The following is a 27,129-nucleotide window of genomic DNA, read 5'->3' on the forward strand; positions in this document are numbered from 1 at the left end:
ATTGCAAGAATTCATTTGAATAGACTATCTAAGCCTACACAACTTTTGTGTATCACTACACTGGGTTCTGTCATTGCCAAGAGAAATCCTCAGTTTCAAATCAGGATGCATGCTACTGACGAGAGCAAGTGGATTATCTCCGAACAGAAGTGCTGGTTTCCAGCACAGACCTGCCTCTTCCCAGCCAGACTTCCATGACTTCTCCACCTTTGTGGCTACATGTCAAGAGGGGCAGGAAGGGATTTTTCATCTAAAAGGAGATCAAAGAGGTTGGGGCAGAAGGTGGAGCAAGGGTATTGTAAGTGAGAGAACAATAAAGCACCAGTTCTAATCAATACCAAAAACAAAAAATGAACTTCCTGTGTATGTATTAAGAATTTTAACTCAGACAAGGGTTTAATCTCCAAAATATATAAAGAACTTACATGACTCCACTCTAAGAAGACAAGCAACCCAGTTAAAAGATGGGGAAAGGACTTGAACAGACGCTTCTCCAAGGAGGACATACAGAGGATCCAGAGACACATGAAAAGATGTTCAATATCACCAGCTATCAGAGAGATGCAAATTAAAACCACAATGAGATACCACTTCACTGGTTAGAATGGCCATCATAAACAAAGCAACAAACAACAAGTGTTGGAGAGGTTGTGGAGAAAAGGGGACCCTAGTGCACTGTTGGTGGGACTGCAGACTGATACAACCACTATGAAAAACAGTATGGAACTTCCTTATAAAACTAAAAATAGATCTGCCTTTTGACCCAACAATTCCACTGCTGGGACTATATCCTAAGAACCCTGAAACACCAATCCAAAAGAACTTATACACCCCAATGTTCATAGCAGCACAATTTACAATAGCTAGGTGCTGGAAGCAACCTAGGTGCCCATCAGTAAATGAATGGATAAAAAAACTATGGTACATTTACACAATGGAATTCTATACAGCAGAAAGAAAGAAGGAGCTCCTACCCTTTGTGACGACAGCATGGATGGAGCTGGAAAACATTATGCTAAGCGAAATAAGCCAGGCAGTGAAAGACAAATACTATATGATCTCACCTTTAACAGGAACCTAAAGAACAAAATAAAGAAACAAGCAAAATATAGTCAACGACACTGAAATAGAGAACAGGCTGACAGTGACCAGAGGGGAGAGATGAGGGAATTTCAGGGGAGAATGAGATGGGTTTACAGGAACAAATATAAAGGACACATGGACAAAACTAGGGGCAGAGGGATGGGTGGGTGGGCTGGACTGGGAGTAAAAGGCAGAAAACTGTACTTGTACAATGATTAAAATAAAAAAAAAGAATTTTATCATTCTCCTCTCTCTACCAAGAGACTTACAAAATTCTAAATTGATTTTGTCTAGAGTACTTCTGCATGTCCCAATTTTTAAAAGTTGCCTCAGTGCCTTATATGTGTGTTTGTGTGTGTATGTTTGTAGAATAGTTTCTACACAGACATTTCTGCTTCTGCTAATGACATGTGCAAAGTAAAATATTCAGTATTTTTTTAGCCATGATCAGCTTTATCTGGCTAATTTGGAACACAATTAGTCTGAGGTAATTTAAAATTAAGTTTAAAATACTAACACATTTTAGCCCTGGCTGGCATAGCTCAGTGGATTGAGCGTGGGCTGTGAACCAAAGTGTCGCAGGTTCGATTCCCAGTCAGGGCACATGCCTGGGTTGCAGGCCACAGCCCCCAGTAACTGCACATTGATGTTTCTCTCCCTCTCTCTCTCTCTCTCTCTCTCTCTCTCCCTCCCTTCCCTCTCTAAAAAATAAATAAATAAATAAAAATAAAAAATAAAATACTGACAAATTTTCTACATAAGATGCAATTTTTTTCTTGCTAAGTGATATACTAAAAGTAAATTAAAAATACAGACTTTTAAATAAATATACTTTTATCCAAGGAAGAACTTCTATTTCCTTGTGTAGGCATTTTATATTTTGTCTTTGCATAATCTAATTGTGGTAAAAATAATGTGGTCAATAATACTTGGAATCTGTTTTTTACTGTTTATTTGCTTATGATTTGTTTATTATGCAGTAAACAATGAAAAAAAATTATAGAATGAATAGTGGGGATTTTGCGGAGTTTGGAGTAGCTCTGTAATAACTTTAGGGTATTACTAATAAAGAGATTCTTCTATTGTTAAAGTTTTACAAAACACTGATGCAGTCATTCATTCAAGAAATTCGAACTGGACACCTGAGAAAGGAATAACATTGTCCCAGTGGAAATGTCAGCCTAGAGATGGTACTATGCCTCTGAGTGATTGTGGTGAAAGTTTTGTGGGAGATCACTAAACAAAACAAAAATTAACATATGTTAAATTAAAACACAAATGATTTTTCTTAACTAATTGATTAATTAATGAACTAATCAACCAAGCATGGCTATTTCTGAACATTTAAGTTGTTAACAACTTTAAAAGAGGTACATAATGTGCTGGTTGAAAGTGAGCTTTTATTATTAAGAATGTAATTATGTTACGTTGCTATGCCCTGAGTAAACTTATTTGGCATTTTTATATTGTGCTTAAACAATTTTATATATTATCTCATAACACCTCATTAGGCAGGTTATTATGTTAAATGAACAGGATTTCCTGACCTGCCATAGTCACACAATTAGCAGCAGAGCAAGTACTAGAAAATCACTTTCTTACCCTCTGCCTCTATATTAGTTTCTCTTTTAGATTTTCTTTTGAATGCTTCTTCTTTTTTTACTTTTTTTTTACTTCTTATTTTCTTTTTATTATACCAATATATGACTACTAGGTAATACCTAACATTGCCTGGACTCTCAAAAAGACAGTGCTGCAGAAAGACGTTCAACAACTTGAAGACTGGTTAGAATGAAGGGATTTTACACAACACAAGATTCCTTAGGTAACTGTAAGTGAATGGACTATCTCTTAGAGAGCCCTCACTCTTAACTCCACATGCCCTGGAAAGACTAGCAGCTCTTTTCCTTTCTTTGCAAGAGTTAAAAATAAAAATGTGAAGCCAAAGCATCTTCACAAATGCACACCACAACAATGCAGGCAGAGGTAAGTGCGGGTCTACAGGGGGACCTTCCTGCTAACATTCACAAATGACAGTCAGCAACAGAACATTCTACTGTCATATGATATTATCCAAACAAAGAATAAACCCAGGATATACATAAAATTGTTTTACTACTGTGCCATTCTTTTATTTGAAACATGAACAAAATAAATAGAAGATCAAAGTGAATATTTAAAGAGAAAAAGTATCAATGCATTGACAGACTAATTTAAGCTACCTTAAAAAATTAGATGACACCTTTATATCTTTCTACATTCTCTGTCTACAGTGAGTTAGAAAAACTATATAAAATCAGAGTTAAGAAAGGAACATGACTACTGTAAGAATTTTGAATTATAAAAACCAAAGTCTCTAACAAGTTATTAGTTGCTGACAATATTATAGATTACATGAGCTGTGATTATTACTGAATTTACATTAACATTACATTCCAAATTACAATGACTCTAGTAATTCATTTGCCATTATTTTTTCAGAAAGTTTCACAAAATCTTTCTGAGAATCACAAATTTCTTGCCTATATCTTTGAATCAATGTGTTGTCCTATTGGAATAAAAACACAAAATTGCTCGTTCACATCTCAATCTTCAGCAGACATCTATTTTTCGTGGCATTCACCACCACTGCTCTTCTTGGTGAGGTGCAAGGCCTATTCTGTTGATTCCAGAACCACCATGCCCTCATTAAAGGTTCTATGGTAGGTCAGCAATTGTGAAACAAGAGAAAGAGGCTTTTTTTCTTCCCTTTTTATGCTCAGGCATGGGCAACCTGCTGCCAGTTGACCTGGTCCTTAACTTATGATTTGATACAGTTCTTTCTAGGTACACACAATTTCAACCATGCCACCAAAACTTTAAATTCTGTCTATCTATGCTAATGCCTAGGTGATATTTTCATGTCCCAGTGATTAAGATATACCCTATATGTTCATAGCTTAGAAATATATAACTTCCTCCTCATTCTCTCTTCTTAACTCCAACCATGAAAATTCAACTGCCCACTTAATATCTCCACTTGCATGTCCAATAATGCCATCAATCTCATGTTTGCAAAAGAGCTTCCTGAAGTTCTTTTCTTACCTATTATTCTAGACCTCACTAAATGGCACCTCCATTTTTTCCAGTTGCTTAAACGGAAACGTTTAGAGTTTATGGAGTACTCCCTTTGTCTCACTTAGCACATCTATTCTTTTAACACATCCCAATCACATGTGCTTTGAAATGTATCCCAATTATAAGGGCTTTAAAATGTAAGAAGTGGTCCATGCTGCTGGCTGGACCATTTCTCACCTTACCACCTTCACGGCTATCACCCAGTGCAAACCACATCATCTCTACCTGAATCACTGTTATAGTATTAATGGTCTCACTTCTTCTATATCTGTTTATTGTCCACATAATTACACATAGCAGTCTTTTTAAAGCTTGAGTTGGATAATGCCACCTTTCTCTTCAAAATTCAAATGATTTCCCCTATCACTCAAGACACTTTGCTACAGCCTGTAAGGTCCTCATGATCTGACTCTCGAGGCCCCCACCCACTATGCCATTGACTTCGACTCCTGCCATTTTTCTCCCTAATCCTGTGTATCGACTGATACTTCTGCGTGGTTTCCTGTCACAGTCCCATCACATTTCTCAACAAATATCCTGTCACTAGGGAAACCTTCCCAGATCACAATATAAAACAGCACATGCTCCACTACTCTTAATCCACCTTAATTTGCTTTATTCTTATTTACCACAAATTCTGGGGTCAATCTCCTTGGATTTCTAGCTCTGCCATTTAATAACTATCAGCTTAGCTAAGTTATTCTGTGCCTCATTTACCTCAGCTATAAAATGAAAATACTAATCATATCTCTCTCATAAATAGATTAAAAATAAAAATATTTTAAAGAACATCAATTATATCTAGTGACAGGGAAAAATTTGAGAAGCTATAAATTAAAATTACAGTGGCCAGAAAGTGAGAGAAAGAGACATAAGAATTAGCCTGTTAATAGCTGTGGATCAGCTCTGACAAACAAGTGCTCGCATTCCTGTACATCTGCTGAAATTTAGGATTAATTTCCAGGAGCCTATTTCCTCAATTATCAAAATAGCCAGGCATCAGAGAACCCCAGGAGCCTCCACTTTTTATTTACACATGAACTTTCAGTCTGCTGCCCACAGCTAATTCATAGGCACTGACACTTCTTCCTTGCACACTCTGCTGAGCTTGGCCCAGAACAAGCACCCCTTCACCTTCTACCATCCGCTTTGCCTATAGCTAATGTAAATCCTTTTATAATGGCTTTTCTCCCCCTTACTTGGTGCATAAAAACACTTGCAAAATTCTGGAGGGCAGACGCATTGTCTTTCCTATCCATTCATGCTGCTGGTGACTTAGACTCCATGCCCCAATACCAATCTTCTTTTTTTCTTTTTTTTTTTTTTTTACTAGCAATGGCATCATAAACCATTTCTTTTAAAAAAGACTTTCACCCTTGGATGTTAAATTTTTGGCTTAATACTTGTATATAGTGTTACATGACTGTTTACTACCACCACTTACATTTTTTTACTATTATCATAATTATGATTAATAAAACTCACTATCAACACCATGGTATATAGTTCTTGGTTCACATATTCTCTCATTGGAATGGAAATCCATGGGAGTACAGACTTACACAGTCTTTGTTTTGCTCACTGAATAACTCCCAGTGCATTTAAGTGTCTGACATGTGGTAAGTACTCAATGTTTGTTGGAAAAATAAATGAATGAAGGTGACTGGACTAGGGCACATTTTCTCTTTGTTTGTAGGCTGGTCCCAGAATTAGTGTTATCCTTTATAATCATTTTTGTGTTTGAATATAACAACCACCAAGAAAAATAATATGTTATACTTGTATGGCTCTTATTTTTTACCAGGAAACTATCTGCCAAATACAAGGGAAACACACAAAAATTATGAGAGCAGCAAGTCTTTCTAATCCTTCAGATTTTAATGGTCATCAGAATGAAAAGGGGCTATGAAATAAACTGTCAAGCTCAAAAGGGACACATGGCAGGCCTGATAAGCCCAGTGAGCAAAAGTAACCCCACAGTGTGGTCTGATCACAAATTCCTAACTGGGCAGGTCAGCAAGTGGTCATGTCCCAGGCCCACAGCTTCCTTAGCAAACACCAGTCTTTACCTGAATCTGTCCATTGCTCTTATGCATCTAGGATAACATACATCTGAAATGTCACAGCAATTTTCTTTTTTTATCCCTCAAAAGGACAACTGCCCATGCTGGAGCACAGGACCACAGAACCCTTCATTGTCATCTTCCTCCCTGCCTACCATCTCTATGGGCTGTCAGTGTTAATTATTAACTATCATGTACCCACCAGTGTAAAAGAAGTATGCATTCCCATTCTGCCTTTTATCCAGTCCTAGAGATGTCCCTGCTTTGCTTTCTCTCATCTCCTTAGCCTACCGCCAATGAATTTCATGTAGCCTTCCTTGGTTTTTCCCCTTGACCCTAACTGCATGAAAAGAACCGCAAACCCTCTATTTTCTGGAGCATTTCTCGACTGTTGATATTTTGCTTCTGGGCATGTCCTCAATATTTAGCTCAAGTTAATTCTTGTAAAATATTTCTATCAATGTAGACATGGTTTTATCAACAGTCACAGTACAAAATGTTCTGACATGGGATATTTTGAATATTTTATTGCTTATTTTTATTGTAGATTTTTTATAATAAATACACTTTTTCAGGGGTCAATGTTACCCTGAGAGTTTTAGATCAAGGGTAACTTACTACAATATCCTTAACTTAGCTTTCCATTTGTAGTGATTCCTAAGTTACAGACTGGCCTGAGAATGCAGGATTCCCATTTAAAAAACACACATACTAGTGTTCAACAAAGTATTCAATTAAACTCTATTTTCCATAATTTACAGACTTAAAAGGGTACATCTAAGCCAGCAAAGCCCAAAATACAGTACAAATTACTGATTACATATCTTGCAGCCAACTTACCTTTCCCTGGTGTACCAGTATGTCCTACAACTAACCCATCATTTCTGGTACCCATCCATAGTAGTCTCTCCATTTTTCTCTACCAACACACAGTCTATTCATCTATATTACTAGCCTACTATAAAGTTATATATATTTTGTAAATAGTTGATTATATAAAGTTAAATCAGTTTCCTACTGTCTTTGCCACCTTTCCCTCTGCCTCAAAGATCCCAATAATTATATTTCAACTTCTTATCCTGTTTCACTGATCTATTTTTTTTATTATAGCAATTGATGGTTTTAAACAATAATCAAAACCTCATGGCAACTTGGGGAAGATCTCAATACTGATGTGGGAAGAACCTGCTGCAAATATTGAGACATCTCTGTACTAGAAAGGTCAGACTCAAAACCCCTGGTATATCCGTTTGTGATTAAACATATCCACAATGTCATAGATTCAAATAGATAATGCTCCCAGAGTGAGAAACACTCTAATTTTACCTGGTTTTCTCCATCACACTGAACTTTGTGTTGTTTTAGCATAGTCACTTCATAAAGAATGGTGAAATAATTGAATTTCAATCAGATTCTCTCCCATGCAGCTTTGTGTACCTTTTCTCATAAGGCAAGGAAATAGTTTTGAGGTACTCAGTATCCTGTTTTGAATACCTGATGATGACTCCAGATGGAACTATACCATTCAGTAAAACACAATAGAATAGTACTTATCCTAGGAATGCATAAAAAGAGGCTAAAAATTAAATTACTGCTCACTGCATTTTTCGTTCTCAGAAGAAACTTCAAAGATCTCCACTATGTCCTGGAAAAAGCTTAGCACCCAATTTATAGCTGTGTAAATTAGGAGTTAAATGGATAACTTTTATTTCCCAAAATCATATTGAATACTCAAATAAGCATGTGAGTCTCTGTTGCCCTTAGTCCCCCTGGAGATTTCCTGTAATTTGTCTATTTCTAGTAGGAAATATATTTTACTAGATCTCTGAAGAAGACACACACTGCCAGGAAAAAAAAATAAAACTTTTCTTTAAATCAGAAATGTTCCAAGATATCAGAAAAATTAAACAGAAAATTATATTCTTTTTTGAGTACTTGCATACATCTCTCCCAACCATGTTACCTGTCATTAAGTCAAAAGTCACTTTCTAAATGCCCTAACTTACTTGGCTCTGTGACTACGGAAAAGATGAATTAGAAAAAGATCTTCTGGGGCTACTTCAAAAGCACTGTGTAATGAGGACCACAAAAACTGCAAATTTTTACTAAGTAGGCATAAATTAGTGCATATGGATTTTCATTCACTTCTAGATAATTAAAAATTTTAAGACTATATATTGCTAAACTTCATCTGATACAAACATTGATGATTAACCAGTGCTTTTAGGTCATTGACAGTTAAAATGATTATTGATACAGTTAAACTAAAAATTATTTACCATATTTATTAGTTTTTTTATTTTTGTCCTTATTCTTTGTTCATATTTTAGTCTTCCACTCTTTTCTGCCTTACATTTTTTTAAATTAAGATATAATTCATATACAGTAGTATATTAGTTTTAGGTATATAATACAATAACTCAATATTTATATATATTTCAAAATGATCACAAGTCTACTTACTATTCATCACCACACAGTTATAATTTTTTTGTGCCTTTAGTGGATTTAAGTGAGCATTTTATATGATTGCTTTTACTTTTCTCTTTAGTGGTTGCCTCCTTTATCTTCTAAAATGTTCTCTCTTCATCTTTCTTTTCTTTATTTCTGGAATTTCCAATTAGATATATATGGGCCTTTGTACTCTCTACTCCATGTCTTTTACTTCCTTTTTCATATTAAAACAGAGTATTTTAAATGCTTCATTTTTATGTGTCATATTCTATGTAGTTTTAAACTATATTTTTGAGTTTAAGTAAATATTTTATTCTTCAGTGAAATCTGTTTGTTTTAAACTACCCATGTCAAAAAAAATAAAAATAAACTATGCATGTCTTTTTAGCTTTTAATTTCTATTTTTCATTTCTATAAATTTGTTTAGAAATTATTTTCAAATCTACTTATGTTAGTGGTTTCTTACAGTATGTTCATATTTGTAATAACCTTTTATTTAATCTAGATATGTTAAACATATATATTTTTTGTCCTATGTCTGATAATTTGAATATCTGAAACATTTGTGACTCATATTTTGTGTCTTTTTTCTGGCATTTTTCACTTTGGGTACTTTTTTTTTTCATTTCTTTGGTGGCTTTTGATTGTGAGCTGATATCACTAATGGAATTATTTTGTTATTTTTAATGGTGTCTTTTTCTTGATTTATTTTTATTTGCTTTTGCCAGAATACTGAGCATATCACCTTACAATAATTTATCTTATTGTTTTTCCACCCTTACAAGTGTTGCAAATTTCAGATAAAAACTCAAATAAGGACTAGCTTGTCATTATCACCTCCCAGGAGAGCTTATTCCTTCTGGTTATATCCAGCATCAAGGTTGATATTACCCAATATCCTACTCCATATCCCTTCAATGGCTTTTATGTGGGGAGCTTTTATTAAACTTCCCATTTGAGTCTTATCCTGTTTTCATCAATGTCCTGCAGTAGAATTAAAGCTGAAACTCCAGGAACCTGTGGTTCTCAAATTCTCTGCATTGAGAGCTACCTGGAGCCTGGGTTTATACCTCGGGATTCCTGCTTTCCCATTATTTGAAGTTCTGTGGATGCCACATACCTTTGCCAATTGAGCAATGTACTGAAAAGTTTGCACGTGTAAAAATATTAGATATTTGATAGACTTTTAAAAACCTGCAATTTTCCTGGGGTTTTAGTGGTAGTGTTGTGGAAGGTATAAGTGACAAGGTAGAAAGAAGGGCAATATATGGTAATTAGAGTTCATTTTCAGCTCTTAAATCCAGACAAGTATTTTTAGACAAATGTCAATATTTATTCCAGCTTAATGGAGTTTAAGATGGAAAAGCAGTAAATATTCTGTATCTCTAGGATTTTGCTACATTGTTATGATATTAGTGGCTCTGAAAAATGCTCTAATGGTGAATCATAGTTTTGCCTTGACATTATTTGACCAGAAAATGGTTTTTATTGCCTATGTAATATCTTAATAAATATCCACTGGATGTATATTTTGAAGTTATATACTGACATGCTCAGAGAAACAGAGAATGGCGTTATGAAAATCAGGGGGAAAAAACAATTCCAATGTTTCCAGTCTAATTACAATGCAGCAGATGTAATCACACTGTGGAACTTAGAAAAGCTGAGCCCTTTGACCCTGAAGGAAAGACCAGCTATCATTATTTGAAGGATAGTAAGAAAAGAATATAAATAAATATCTATAAATATTTATAAATGTATTCTATATGTTAAATATACAACTTTTCTTTATAGAAAAAACAGTTCCTATGGTTCACCAAAAGAGAGAGAACTTTTTTTATCTCTAAGAATTCTTTTCTATGGTTTCTCTAAATTCCAAAATGTTTTAATTTATGTAGGTCGTATAGTAGGCTTTAAAGAGTTTAACTTTTGTACTTGAGAAATTCAAAGAACACATCAAAGCAACAATCTACCTTTCCTGATTCAGAATATTTCCCATCAGATGTACAGACATAGATATGAGAAGGAAAGAAAAAAAAAAGAAATACTTTATACTTGAAAAAAACCCTCTAAGAATTGACTTGCTGGTAAAGGCTTAATATAATATCATAATTTTAAATGCCCCAATAATTTTTTATCATCTCGTTTTGACTATAAAAAACATTAAGTTCAACTTCATTGACTTTCATAAAACAATAAACATTTCCCTCTTCAAAATACGGAAGAGTTTGGAGGAATGTAAGCTTAATAAAAATTAGGGGTTTAAACGAATCTTCAAGGAACCCAAACTTTAATTAGTATTCTTTATACCTCATTTTTCTTTTATCTCCCTGACCTGATATGTTTAGACATTTAGATCTATTCATGTAGCTAATATAATTTATAGTGAACATAAATTTACAATTACATTTTATAAAAAGGAAAACAAAAAAATATTGTTTTTTCTCAGTGCTATATAGAGAAAATTCTGTTAAAGAAATGATACCCTCAACCTGCTGATAACTATTTTTCTGTGTTGAACTTCTCTTGAAAAATTAAACTAATTAAGTTTTTCAGTAAAGTTAAAAACAAAGTTAACCTTCAGGAGTTTTAAAGTTTCAGGTCTTATGTTTATGTCTTTCCTCTATTTTTAAAAAATATATTTTATTGTATTTTTTCATTATCATTTATCCCCCTTATACCTTCTTGCAACTTACCCCCTCCTCCCCTTGACAATCACCACACTGTTGTCCATATCCATGAGTCCTTTCCCTTTTTGCTCCATCCCTCCACCCCTAACAGACCTCCAGAGCTGTCAGCCTGCTCTCTATCTATGAGTCTATCTCTGTTTTTCATGTTAGTTCAGTTTGTTCATAAGAATCAACATATGAATAAAATCATATGGTATTTATCTTTCTCTGAGTAGCTTATTTCACTTAGCATAATATCCTCCAGGTCCATCCATGCTATCACAAAGGGTAAAATTTTCTTCTTTTTTTGCAGCCAGGTAGTATCCATATGAATTGATTTTTGTATAGTGTACAAGGTAGGAGTTCAATTTCTCTCTATTCTTTTTTTAGTGCATGTGGACATTTAGTTTTTCCAGCACCATTCGTTAAAGAAATAATCCTTTCCTCATTGTATATTCTTGCTTGTTCAATAGGTATAAAATGTCAGTTATGCTAAATCAATAAGTTCTAGAACTCTCCTGTATAGTATATTGCCTATAGACAACAACACAGTATTGTGTGCTTCAAAAGGTAAGAAGGTAATTCTCATATTAAGTCTTCTTATCACCAAAAAAAAAAAAAATACAACAAAACCCCAAAACAGAACTTGAGAAAACTTTGGGGGATGTCTGGCACATCTATAATTTTAATTATGGCAATAGTATCACAGGTATTTGCATGTATCTAAATTCATCAAATAGTAGATGTTAAATATGTGAAGTTCTTTGCATTTTACCTCAAAAAAGCTATTTTAAAAACAAAGCTAATCTTGTTTTCAGCTAATTTGAAAGAAGATTTATCCTTCAATAATCCAGTGTGCTCTGATTTGTAAATAAAATCTTTTGAATTAATCAGATAACTTTCAACTCACAAATTTACACAGAAATATCCACCATTATAAAATACAGAAAATTAAAAAAGAAAACATTATTATAAACTAGTTTTAGGCCTTTAAAAAAGAAAAAGTATTCTTGAGATTTTTCTTAAAAATAGCCAATAGCCTCTTAGCTTCTCAAAAATCTATTTTGAGAAATAATAACTAATATTTGTAGGTTTATTTAATGTTAGAATAGGACTTAATAATTATTTAGTCAAGCCCTAAAATTATAAGATCATAAGATATAACCCAGTTCATGTATAACAGTTATGGTATTCTGAATTCTTGAAATCAAAACAGAAGCAACATAAGTGCTTGAATCACATTCTAACACGACACTAATTAAGATCAATTTTTATTCTTTCCCTGACAACTCCTACTACTCATACAACAGTATGATTGTTGTATGAGTAGATGATTTCATGGTCATTATGAAATTGATGTACATTTTTAGTTCAACTCCCGTGCTATAGGACCATGAGAGAAAGTCCAAGGAAAGAAGTCAGATGCATTTCCTCAATGTGAGTGAGGCTAGATTTATCTCAGAAGATAACTTACCCAACTTGTTACTGATATACCTCTTAAGAAAATTTAAAACATCTCACTCAAAATATTGTTCACAAGATCATGCAGCCACTAGTAGAGATTTTATAACTTGTTCTTTGTGGAATTAAATACTTCTTAAAAAGTGTGAGATTTAACCACTATCTCCACCCACACTTGCCATACATTGAAATTATCTATTTGTTTTTCCTTTTCTGACAGATAGTAAGTCTCTTGGAAACAATGATTCATATTTTATTAATAGTTATTATATCCTTACCTTTTCTGCATCACCTGGCCACAAATGTGTTCACTTATAATTTATTTTACTTTAACTCTTATAAACATTGATACAGAATGTATAATCTGTAAGATATTTTTCCACACATAGTGGGAATAAAAATAAAGGTGAAAAATACATTACTGATTCTCAAGATATTTATAATATCATAGCTTTTTCTGCCCTTACTAACATATAGCTTCTATTGCTATGGATAGCATTTTTCATATGCAACTTTTAATATAATTTAGTTGTTTACATTTCTGGTATTGTACTCTATTCACAAGAAACAGATCCTCATCTAATATAGCTAAAGAAGAGGGGACTGGTTTTGAACACCTTAGAGACATCTCAAGTATACTCAATAGCAGCTGGGGGATAAATGCTGGGCTATAGAGAGAGAGATGTGAACTATATAAAGGTTTTGCATTCAAGGCCACTCTAGGGTCTTTAGGAAAAGTCATTTCTAGAACTTAACTGATTTTCTGTTATCAATGTAGTTAAACTTTACTGCTCTTGTCTAATTATCTTCTATCCTGCTATCAGCTAACTTCCCCTTCTTCCTTCACAGATTTTATACTATTGAAATTTTGCCTAATATGACTTTGAATTATAAATGACTATCCATATGGTTTTATTCTGTTTGTATATTCTGTTGCAACAGCTTGAAATGAAGCTTTTTTAACTTAAGAGACATTATCTAAGTTAGAGCAAGAGAGTATCTAGCCTAAGACAGTCATCAGAACCCACTCGCTGCATCATTTCTGAACTTGTCTTTGATGCTGACTCCTTGCTTCCATGAGATTACACTCCTCCAGTGCCTAGTGAAAACATAACATTCTTTAGGTCTCAGCTTTACCTTGTGGGCATTCATTTCGACACTGCATTGAGACTGTTTTTGTGACTGTCTCTTCATTAGACTGTCAGATCCTTTATGACAGGAATTATTTCTTTCATTTCCATGTTAAGTGTCATGGAGATTATAAAAGTATGTGCCTGATAAGTTTGTGAAGGAAGTGATGGACACCGTAACTAAAAGACGGGAGGTGGAGAGTAGTAGAACTCAAGGACTCCTTCAGGATAAAGTGGTGGTTGAGATGAACTTAATAAGATACATAAAAGCAGAAGGTAACATTGGAGACAACCTTCAAATGGCAAAGAAAGTCTGAAAATAAAAGCATATTCTTGGGTACATATGGAAAATCTATTTCTATGACGAGTAAAGAGTTCTGACATACTCACACACACATGTGTAGCTATTTTTTAAAGTGGAACTCAATGAGGTAGAATTAGGGAACCATTTTATTTTTTTTCATTTCTTCATCATTAACAACATACGTTCTGTTGGGAACCCTTCCACACATTTGGTCAGATCCCCAACATTTCCTATTATTTTTCTGATAACTTTCAGTTATAACATTATTTCACTTATTAGAACTCATTCATAGGTACTACAAGATTTCACCTCAATTCAAAACAAAAGTTTAATTTTATATCCAGATCAAAGTTTTACTCTTCTTTGAGATTATATTTGACACAGTGTCAGCCTGCATCAGGGAAGTGGAAGTGATATTGTTTCATTCTTTTTCTACCTTTCTCCGTTCTTCATTTTCCAACCATTCCTGGATTGTAGTACTGGGAGGGCATATTAGATGGAGGGAAGCAGGAAATCTTATCTCACTGGGCAGCTGAAGTTCTTTCTTAGGTAATAATTAAAGGTATTGATCATAGTGTAGGTGTTGGCTCTGTAGTGAGTCACAGTCCTACATTCTTTGGAGACCCCTCATGGACCTTTTCATTATATCATAATTTTCCCGACATGCAGTGAACTTTCTGGTGACCTCTTGCAGCTTCCACTTATCACTTGCTCCTGCTGACTCATACCTGTTTTACTTCTGGTGTCCCTCTATGTTATGTTTCTGTGCAGGTTTGTATTAAGATGGTAAAAGCCTTGCCATATTTTATAGTATCAACTTAGTGAAAATTCATGTGTCTTTGTCAGGCAAAATTCTTGCTTCCAAGTCTTTTAATAAGAAAACTGGTATCAGCTTTTATACTTATGCATGCCCTTCAAACTCCAGAAGACATGTGTTAAGCTCAAGAAATTATGAAGTTCTGCTCCAGTAACAGCATGAGGAGTACTACACAAATTGGAGTAAATATGAGGGGGACCAAAAAAAAAATAGAATTATTCTGGAGGGTGGGCCCCTTGTAGTACAGGCTTCCCTCACTAGGTGAATATTCTAGGAACCCATCTGTATCAGTGTACCAGCTGGCATTGTTGTAAGAGGCTGTGTTCAGCTTCAGAAAATTTTTTGTGAAGACTCTTTCAAAGTGTTTGCCCATTTCATGATGGGTGATTTATAAACACACCTGCCCACAAAGCACTGTGTGTTCAGAAGTTTTTGACCAAAAACAGCATGACCTCCATACCCCAGTCTCCCTATTCACCAGATCTTGCCCCCAAGCCACTTCTTTTGTTTCCCTGGAGGAAAAGTCCTCAAAAGGAAACGTTTTGCTGATGTGGAAGAGGCAAAACAAAAAAAGGCAGAAGCACTAAAAGGCATCAAAATTAATGGGATCAAAAACTGTTTTGAGCAGTGGAAAAAATGTCTCCATAGGTGTATTGCATCAAATGGAGAGGACTTGGAAGTTGACTGAAGTTTAAACATGTAAGGATAAATACACAATTTTTTACAAACAAATGTTGTTGTTTTGGGTGTGGCTCCCCACTCATAAGCACCAGAAAGGAAATGCATTGCCCGCCTTTCATCTTGAAGTACATAGGATCCCTGTGGAGTTCCCTTAGAGTCCTTTCACTTGCTTTTAGAGGTCCTTCTTTCCCTTCTTATGGGGTAGGGAAAGCAACTGTATAAATCACTTTCCCCTATGTTAGCATCCCCTTACCTCAGATTTCTTTTCTGTTTTGAAAGCAGGATGGGATGGAATGTGAGTCTAAGGAGCAGTCAGCGGTACCTTTGTGAATTCTATGGGGATGTACCTTTCAGTGCCCTTATGGAAATATTTACAAACTGTGTGGTTTTCTGTGGGCTTTTGGTGAGAATTCTGACATCAGATGCCATTTGACTATTTCATAGAAACTTCTCTTGCAATTAAGGCTGAACTCATGATTCACCCTTTTGCAAAAGCTTCAAATAATGTCTATTTCAGGAAATAAACTATCACAAAATTAATAGTGTTTACATGACAGTGTGAAATCAAGTAATAATCTGTATGACTCACAGAGAGGCAGGACTGAAGTTAAGGGTAGAATGGTCACTAACAGGCAGGGGTAGTGACTGCGCACTCCTAGAAAAGTCAGGGCTTGAGCAGCTGGGTATCCATTTTCCCTTTCTTCCTCTCTAATAAAATTCCACATCTCTGCAATTTTGTAGACGACAGCAATGAGCTTGGTTTCAGCCATAGCCACAGTGACAAATTACACTTTTCAGTTTTTCTAGCATATTAATGTGACCATATGGCACTGTAGGTCAAACTCAGTAATAATTATAAGGGCTACTTGACAATAAATAAAAATAATATTTTATTGTTTCTAGAATTAAATTTTAATTTATCAAATATAAGTAAAGTGCCAGGGAGCTCGGTAAATATTGATTATAAATAATCTTTATTATGTACTTTCTATCTAAGAATATAAATTAGCAATGGAATTGCTCATGCCTTATCAATTAGCATAACATGTTAGGACTCCATAAATATTACCAATTCTGCTCTCAAAACATATTAATTTAGTGGATACTTTATTGTATGCCAGCACTATTTTTTGCGCTAGGGATGCAAGAGTAAACCACTCATAGAAAAATTCCCTAATGTATAGTTTATTGCCAGAAATATGCAAAATAATTAAGTAAAATATATAATATATTAAGTTATGATATACTGATTGAACATGGTATATGTCTCTTTTATTTGTATCTAGTACCAAGTGTCTAGAGTTCAAAAAAATGATAAAGTAGACTTGGATTAATTAGAGGGAATGATACATTTTAAATGTGGAAATAAAATATATCTTATGTGAAGTTAAAACACTGAAAGTAGATGGTAGGAATGATATCTGACATTTTAGTCAAAAAAATATATTGCCAAAGGAGTCAATGAAACGTCAACCTAAACTCAAAGACTGGCATTATTAACAGTAAGATGGCCACACTTTGCTTTTCCTGGAAGCAGACTAAGTGACTCAGTATGTTTATGATAGTCCCTGTTTTATTACACACTTAATAAAGCTACCATCAGCACAGAAATACTTTTGAATTATTATCCTAATAGGTGAAATAGAAATGATTGAGATTTAGAGAAAGGAAGAATTGCTTTACTCTCAGAAAAAAAATATGATGATTAAAGTGAAAAAAGAGAAATATAGAGTATGACTTTAATTTTACTTGAATTGGTTATTGACTTCATGTCATTTAGAAAAGAGACAAAATCAGCAATAAAACCCAAGCTTGAATGGTGAGATCATCCCCTCTAGTCTTCAGTAGAATGGTGCCAAATAGTAGAATAAGTTATTTTCTTTTTTGCTTGGTTTTGTTTTTTTTTTGCTAATGCTTTATCCTTTTCCCTGTTCTGAAAAAAACACACAAGTGGATCATTTGTCTGATACAGAGATGAGACTTCAGCTCTGGGCTTTCCCTGTTCTATAAGCTGCTAGAAAATAAAAATATGACACTGGCAGCCTTTGCAAATGCATTCACCAATTCCTCATATCTATCAGTTCCTGATACAGAGACACCCTATCCAAAACATCTGATTAATTTTCTGTGCCTACCATTTCCCTCAGCTTTGGCCCCAACTCCTGAATATGACTTTCACTTTATCTACTGTTGGGAACCGCCCTGACTGGTATCAGAGGCTGAAACCCCCGCCTAGCTAAGGCTAAGGGAACGCCCTTGGAAGTGTAAGCCAGCAAGGAGACAAAAGCTTATCTTCCTGGCAGGAATGCTGCTTCTGCTGCTTTATTCATGACTGAACCCCCAAAAGCTTGGTCGGTTAGCCAAAGACGGGTAAGATTCCCCACGGGGGAACGACCTAAGCCAGGCACGATCACTTTTGGGAGGCCCCCCAAAAGAAGGACTTGGGGGGCTGCAGCAAAAGGGGGGTGATGGACCCTCGCTCCTCGGCTTTGACATAGCCTGAGTTCTCATCGTCTGGGAGAAAATCTCCTTATCTCTCGGTTACCTAGTTCCCTTGCTCCACCTAAGCCTGAAACAATGACAGGGTGGTGCAGCTCGGTACTGAGAAGTGCGGATTTCCCGGGGTGATCAGGCCTAAGAAAGAACATGTAAATTACTGTGAAACCTTCTTTGTTTAGAATGCTCTCAGTTGAATGAGAAGGGTCTTAGGAGGAAGTTAGTTTGTTCCTCAGTCTTACAGCTCTTTGACCCCCCAACTCAATAGACTGGCAGAGTTCTTTGTTTTCTATAGTTCCTTACTTCCCCCTAATGAGTACTGTACTTTACCTGAATTATTATGCAAAATGAGCCTAATAAAAGCAGGTATGGACGGTAAATCAGCGCGCTCCCCACTAGGGGGGGTGGCCATTTCGTCCCTACTTCCCCACAGAAACTAGTTTGTCTCTGCGCATGTGTCGTTTTTTCTCGCGTGTTTATCGTCGAGCCATCCACAGCGTTCTGTGGTCACTGCTGGCCGGTGACCCACACGCAACAATCTACAGCTCCAAAGATTTTCTATCAGCATAGGCATGTGTGATGTCTTTCTCCCACACTCTTTTCTCCCTCCCTTTCTTTCTCTTTGTCTCTCTCTTTCTCTCTCTCTCACACCCTCCCAGAATGATAATATTTACCTATCAAATAGCATTGTTATTACCCAATCTTGGTTTATTACTTATTGCCAGAGAGTTATTGTTGTCAGTGTTTTTCTATTTTAAAATTTCTCTATGACTTAGTTTCCTCATTCCAAAATGTGTTAAGGAGTGACATAATATGAATAATGATTTAGATATATATATTGAAATTCTATATATATAGAGAGAGAATTGGTAATATTTATATAGAATTGATAATATTTATAATGATTTATATATATATATATATATATATATATTGGAATTCTATATATATATATAGAATTAGTAATATTTATGGAGTCCTAACATGTTATGCTTTATATAAAGTATATATAGAGTGACTCAACCTCTACCTGAAAAATAATAATTATACAATTTTGCAGTTACAGCTAAAGAGTCTAGAAGATGACACAAAATTTCTTTTTGTTGTCCTCATTAATTACCTTGTAAGGAAATCCATGAGTTCTTTGACTTGTCTTGTCCTTCTTTCTCCCCTCTATTTTTCATAATCCTTTTTTTCATAACCTCCACCCTCCCTTAGAATCCTGCCTCCAGCCTGGATGAGCAACACAAGACTTTATGGTTCTGTTACTCCTGTGTCTCATTCCTACAGCCATCTGTAAACAGATGAAGATCTTCCTAAGAAAGCATTTTAGTTCCATTAGCACTTTCAGGGTAAAACACCTATCAGACCAAAAAAAAAAACCAAAAAAAAAAAACAACAAGCAAACAGAACAAACAAAAATCTTCCTTTTGCTAATATTGAACTGCTTTCAATTTCATTGCATTATTTTCATTGTATTATTAAGTCTTCAAAATATCTTTCTTCCTTTCTCTGCTTTTCCATTGTCTTTATTTCATCAGAAAGGGTGCATAGAAAAAGTAAGATATATAGAGAAAAGAAAATCTGGGAATTCCTTGAGATTATTAGTTATTAGTCAAAACTGCCAAGATCCAGGGGCTAGATAGAAGTCTTAATGTAGAAATCTTGAACTAGAGTGAATTCTTTTTTTACTATCAGCAAATAGACTGGAGATCTGAAGGTGCTAAGGTATTCAGGATGGAAGCAGAAAGAATTAGAAAAAGAAAATATGTTGCTCTGTAAAGTTGGGATGGGCCCTTTGAAGGTGTGGGCCACGTCTAGTCATGATAGTGTAGGTTTGAATAATACATGAAGGATGAATTTCTCAGGACAAAGGACTGGGATATGTGACAGCAACTGGCAGAGAGAATAGCAACAGATAGGCAGGATCAACACCACTGTAGAAAATCCTACTGTCATGACCAAAAGAAAACTATTGACTCTCCATGGTGTACTAAGTCTGTCTGGGAAAAGCCCAGCCATTGTTAATGCAAAGAGAACACTTTATGCAACATCAATGTAACCTGGTAGCCAAGGAGAGTGAACTGGAATGCACATGTGTGAACAATGATAGCTTCATTGTACTAGTCAGTGGAGGTGGTAGATGCAGTTGAGTGAGTATGTGTACTGTGTGGTCATCACATTCAAAATGACTAAGTGAGTAGAGCCATGAATCTGCATCAAACTTTGCAATCAGCTTGAACATTCCTCCACAGAAACTATCCTATGATTCAGAAGGCCACAGCTATGGGCAACTGGTGATTGGCAGCTTCATTACTACAATGTACCTATTTATGCTTCAAGTCTTATGTAGAAGAGTTTTTTGGTGAAACATCAAATCACCAAGATGACTTAGCCCCCATATAGCCTAGATTTGGTGCCCTGTAACTTCTGGCTTTTCCCTAAAGTAAAATTACCTTTGGAAGAAAAGTGATTCAGACCTTTTGATGAGATTCAGAAAAATACAACAGGGCAGCTGATGGCAACTGAGAGACCTGTGTAAGGTCTTAAGGCACCTACTTCGAAAGGGACTGAGACATCGTTGTCCTATGTACAATGTTTCTTGTATCTTCTTCAATTAATGTCTCTTTTTCATATTACATGGCTGGATACCTTCTAGACAGACCTTATATACTTTGTATCATAAAGTCTACTCATAGGTTAGAATACTTAATGTTGAGGAAAGAGATAAATCCTGCAATTATCTTCAGGTGAAGGTGAGCAAATCTATTAACTACAATTTTCAGTTCGGCTAAACAATTTTCACTGTTGCAATCAGGTTCATGATCCCATTGCATATGAAATATAATATTTAAGTGTTCTTAAGAAAATAAACTTGAACATTGGAGATATTTAGATTTGAATCTTCATTACTTCTTCCTTACCATATCAATGGTTACCTGGCCTATGTCTCAATTTTCTAAAATGAATAATAACTACATATATGCAAAATGAGTAGGACCATGCCTGGGCTGATATATTTATATTTGACAAGTTTTATTTTAAAATGTGATCAATATAAAAATAAGTTTTAGTTAATATGATTCAAATGATAAAAAATAATTGCAGATATTTTCCTTATGTGGAAGATGCTGAATTGTAGGCTTTCCCACTCTGTTTTCATTTCCTCTGAAATTACAAATGGAAAACTATAGTAATGGCTTCATGACGTTTGTGACGTTTCCTGGCCCAATTAAGATGTAAGAAGAGTTTCTAATGAATGAGTATGCCACAGCTTGTTCTTGTTTGGACAGTCACAAGTTAGAATTAGACTGTAATTCTTCTCCAGATCAAGGTTTCACTTTCAGGGTGGCAAAACATCTAAGCAGGGACAGAGCAGCGAGGGAAAATTCTGCCTCCCACTAATCAACACAGCATTTTCTCTGCAATTACAGAGCAATGATTCACATCGGCTGCTCTGTGCATGGCCCAAGTTTTCTCTCACTGGTGTGGTGGATGGGATGAGAAGAGGTACTTGTCATGTAACTAACCTGCTTAGGTCAATAGAGAAAAAAGCTATGACTTCCTTGTCTGATGCATGGAGATGAACTCTGGACTAAAAATCAGAAAGACTGTGGTATTAACTCTTACTGTTTTTGTGGACACAGTCAAGTGACTTACATTCTAATCTTCATTTTTCTCAAGTTTAAATTGTGTGTGTTTGTGTGTGAAGGAAAGAAGAAAGAGAGAAAGGATTTTCCCAGCCTCTTTGAAAGAGCTGTAGTTAATAATCAGTGAGACAATTGCTAAGAAAAACTAATGTAAAATGCCATACCAATGTGGAAGGTTATTTATTTTCATTGCCCTACTTCAGACAGAACCCATTCTGAGTGCACAGATTACTCACAAGGGATAGCTCTGTGAGTAACCATTATGAACACCTTACAGGAGTCTCAGGAAGGGTTACATGTCCAATAATGAGTTATTCTTCTATCATGGATATACATTCCTCTTGACATTTAACACACATGAAGTGCCATGCAAACAGCAAAATGCTGCATAAATTATTTTTATCAAGTAACAACTGGAAGAAGTACTCCTTTTGTTAGCAGTAAATAACTTCAGAAGATTAACTTCTAAATTTAAATATGTCTGATGGAGGAGAGAATTTCAAGGCACAAAAAGTGAGTGCCTGGAAATGAGAGGGATTTTCAATGAGAGGAGGCTGGCAGGAAAATAAATATTTCTGGATTTTCATTTTTGCCCCTCTTTAATCTTGAAGCTAAATTTACATTTATGCATCCATCCATCCATTCATTCAATAAATGTTAATCCTCTACTATGTTCAAGGCACTGTGCTGCTAGGTTATAGTTATACAACTTTGAATAAGGCATATACACTGACTGGCAGGTGCTCACAGCCTTATTGGCAGACAAGTGGCCTGGTGGGGAAAGGCAAAGGCATAAGAGGCATACATAGGAGAGGACCTAGGGGAACCAGGGAACACTTTCCAGAAAATAAAAAGTGACATGCAACATGCACCTGAAAGTGAAATAGAAATTGACTTGTTGAAAAGAAGGGGAGGGAATAGTGTTATTGGATCAAGAGAACATGGCCTGTGAAGGGAACTGGACATTTAGAAGGAACTCCTTTAGCCTTGCACCACTTAATGTTATTGCTAATATTCTGCCAATTTAATGCAGAAATGTCATAGCTAGCAAATCTTTCTTTACTGTGCCAAGGGCATTTGCTTTCACTGACTTTATCAACTAAACAAGTACATATTTTACAAGTATCAAATATGAGAGCTTCTATAGTAATGTGGTACTTCTAAAGGGTAGACAATGCATGTGTTTGTCATTGGGAGACGGCATGTGACAATAAGAAAGTATGCAGTCTTCAGGGTGTGAAGTGAGAGACAGATGTGCAAAAGGAAGCTGGGACCATGCCATGAACTGATTTGAATGCTGTAGCAAGGAGTTTGAATTTCCTCCTGAAAAACTAAATAAGCATGTAAAGATTTGAAACAAAAGAGTGAAATAATTATAATGCAATGTTCTAGAAGAATCACCCTGTCCTTGGCTATCCTATTTAAATGTTTTTTATCATATATTGCGTACTTCTCTTAGCAAACCATTTTGACCATTCCTCCTGAATAATGTACGTGTGTTTGTGTGTGTTGCATACACACCAATATATAAATACCTATGTTATAATACTTTTCAGCCTTCATTAATAAAGAATGAAATAAATTTCAACTAATTAATAACCTTTGATATATGTTAACCCTTTCTTTTGGTAGCCAGTATTTCAAGACAAATTATAAACTTGTGGTGAGGTTCCTTGTTAATAAACATGAAAGCTAATTCATATTTAAGATCGTCTTTTTATGTTAGAGTTTTGGATTCCTCTCAGAGATGATTAAATTACCATTGTTTTATGCTATTTTGTTATACAGTTGATAAACTCACAAGGAGTATGGAAGGTACTCACACTATTTTTCCCTTGTGTTTGCTTCTGCTTACTTCATTAACACAATATTGGCTCTGAGGAGGAATGCTTTAAGCCATCTGTTCATGTTGGACAGCATTTTTACATAAAACTGGGCAATGTAATCTTTGTAGGCATTTAATAGAACACAAGCACTGTGTTAGTGACAACACAATGAAAAGGAAATAAGCATGAAGGCACCGTGTTTCCAGTGACCCCTCTATGTTGTTGAATGTCTGTCCCCATGTCAGGATGCCTCATTAATGATTTGACATGTGACAGTCTGAGAAACCAAGTGAGAGAATCAGTGTGAGCATGGGCACCAAGTAGTGGTAAATGAATATTACTCTTATATGCGGTTATATAAAATAAACATATATAAGAATAGCAAGTCAAGTGACATTCTAATGTTTTCTCCCTGTGTATTTGTGGATCATCCTGAAAGTTAGTTTTGAGGGTGCACATATATTTAAGGGACAATGGTAGAAAATAGGTCAGATTTGGTGAGTCAGAGCAAAAAGACCATTCAGAATTGTGTTGGCATAATCCTTGTGAGGGTTGATAATATTCAGGACCACAGTTTGTCAATAGAGATGGGAAAAATATAGACAGATATGGAAGATTTGAAAGAGATAGAATCTATTGAGTTTTGTAATTGTAGATGTGGGAAAAATCAGGCAGAAGTTTGAGGGTCAGAAAAGGCTCAGACAAGGCTCAACAGTCAAGGCACTGAAGAGAATCTTCTATCATCAGCCTATAGCAAAATTGTAAAACAGGGACTCACCTCTGTTAGAGCTCCATCCACACTTATGCTCTTCTTTCGGAGTAAATTCTGGGGACTCTGCTTTGCAAGCATGCATTGTATGGAGTAACCTAATGCTCACTCCAGTGGGACCTGCCTCAAACAATCCAGCCCAAATACTCATTCCCCTCAGCAAAAAAATAGCCAAGACTCAGTCTTCAATACAGAAAGCCATGATAGTTTTTACTCCTGTGCTAGAGGCTCAAATCTTTGATTTCTTGCTAAACAGTCATTTTTCATTGATAACTCAGCAAGTCCATCTTTCTCAGGGAACACATGTTCATTATAACAGGTGCCACATGAAGATAAAGCCTTGACCCAGAATGAACATTTCTGTGGAAGAATGTCAGGACTATGAGGGGAAAGGTTCAGGAGCAGTAGGCTCGGTGTGTGTATGTGGATGAGCCAAGGCAGCAGTCAAATCTGTATACATGTGAAAAATATTTGTGTTATATTTGGAGTCAAAATAGAAAGGATCCCACTCTCTAATAAGCTGAAAGGATCCCTCAACTTATTCCTAAACATTTTGATTTTTGATATGCCATAATGAAGAGCATTTTAAAGTGAAAACAATCTAAATGCTGCATATAAACTGCAATGGTATAAAGACAAGGTAAATAAGAATAATGAGATACAATAAAAAAGAACAATGATGAAAAATTAGCGTACTTGCTATGTTATTTCATCATGAACTACTTATATAAGTATGATAAGTATAAATATAGTAAGTAAATAAAAGAATAAAAGATTATTTTAGGACTAAAATTATATACATATTAACAGTCTAAAATATATCTAGAACACCAAGTCCTCACCACTGAACTAACAGTAATTTCTAGGTCCGCCTCCACACTAACTTAAAGTTTGAATGAGCAATGTCACATATTTTCTACATTTCTTTACTTATTTTTAAAAATGATTTTATTTCACTAAGTCATTTTTTTTAATTCCTTAAATTCTAAAAGTTTGCGTTCTTTAGCCCTCTGGCCAAATTTGGATTTCTTAATTGTTCTTATTGCTCCAATTGTACTACAGATAATAACAACGACTCAAGCTGGTCAAAATCTTTTAGGGCTTGTCAACTATGTTTTATTAGTAAATTAGAAGTGTTCAGTCTCCAAGTGCTGGGATTTTACTTGCCACTACCTCTCCAAAGAATTTTATTGACATAGGCACCCCATCTGGAACTTATTCCAGTCTAGACTCCTCCCTGCTACATCTGCTCATGTGCTTAAATCAAAATTGAAGATCTTGCTCTTAATTTTGCCCTGTTTCATTTGTCAGCAATATTTTTATCTAAGTTTAATAGCATGGAATACTGGGACATATTCTGAAGGAGACATGTTGCTAAATAGATTTAAAAAGAAAGATGTTTAATAGCACATTTGTCACAATCTTTTTTCTGAGCATGGGTTTCAAAACTAAATCTATGAAAATGTTTTTGCCATATGAAATACAATGCCATTTTTTTTAAAGTCATATTCTTGATACCAGAAGATCTAGTTGGGGAAGTCACTCCCTTCTCACAGTGTCATATTCACAGATAAACCTGAGTCAACTTACGTATTAAGTGATGTATTAGGAATTCCAACATACTGTATTCCCAACTAATGTTTAACAATGCATAGGGGAAGCATTACTGTGCTAATAATGTGGAAGACCTACTTTCAAATCTGTTTTAAATCAGGATCTTGCTTTCCCCCAACAAAAAATGTTAAAAACTTTTTCATACCTCTACAAATGGTGATTTTCAACAAAGAAATTAAGTCTAACAGGTAGAAGATTAAAAAACAACAGATTCCAAGAAGAGAATGTGGCTGGTTGATGAATTCAGTAATGGAAACTTTTGATTAATACGGTAGAAATCTGTGGCATATAAACAAAGGTGAAGATCTCTTCCCCCAGCTGGGTGGGTCAGTTGGTTGGAGCATCTTCCCCATACACCAAAAAGTTGGGGGTTTGATTTCCAATCAGGCACATACCTAGGTTGTAGGCTTGATCTCCAATTGGGGCATGTTAGGAAGGCAACTGATCAATGTTTCTCTTTCTTTCTTCATTTTTTTTTCTCTCTCTCTAAAATCAATAAACATATTTTAGAAAACTTTTTTAAAGACCTATGGCCATTCTGCAAAATGACTGGGATGCAAGAAACATAAGATCAAAACAATATTTCCCACCTCCATGAGAGAACCCCTTTGTAATCTTCATAGAGTTTATTCTCTTCAGCACACTGACTAATTCAAATGTGATTATCAAAGAAGAACCAAAAGATTTGAAACTAAGTGAATATGCTTTATTTTATTGCATAAAATGTCTATGATAGATTGTATATAAAAATATATAGTATACAGAATATCATTTTCTCATCATTCATCTTTTTTTTCTCAGTTCATCTTTGTTATCCTTATAAAATGTTGGTATACAAAAAGCCATCTAGGTATTGCTATAAAAATTATTTATAAAAAGCCAAATCTAAACAATCATTAAAGAAGATTTTTTTCTTACAGTAAGCAAAAATCTGGAAAGCAGCCATGTGTTTCCTAACACCAGCCATACCCACCATCACTGCAGGTGTACCACTA

This window comes from Phyllostomus hastatus, unplaced genomic scaffold (assembly GCF_019186645.2).
Source record: "Phyllostomus hastatus isolate PE091 unplaced genomic scaffold, TTU_PhHast_1.1 phas_scaffold_317, whole genome shotgun sequence".
NCBI lineage: Eukaryota > Metazoa > Chordata > Mammalia > Chiroptera > Phyllostomidae > Phyllostomus > Phyllostomus hastatus.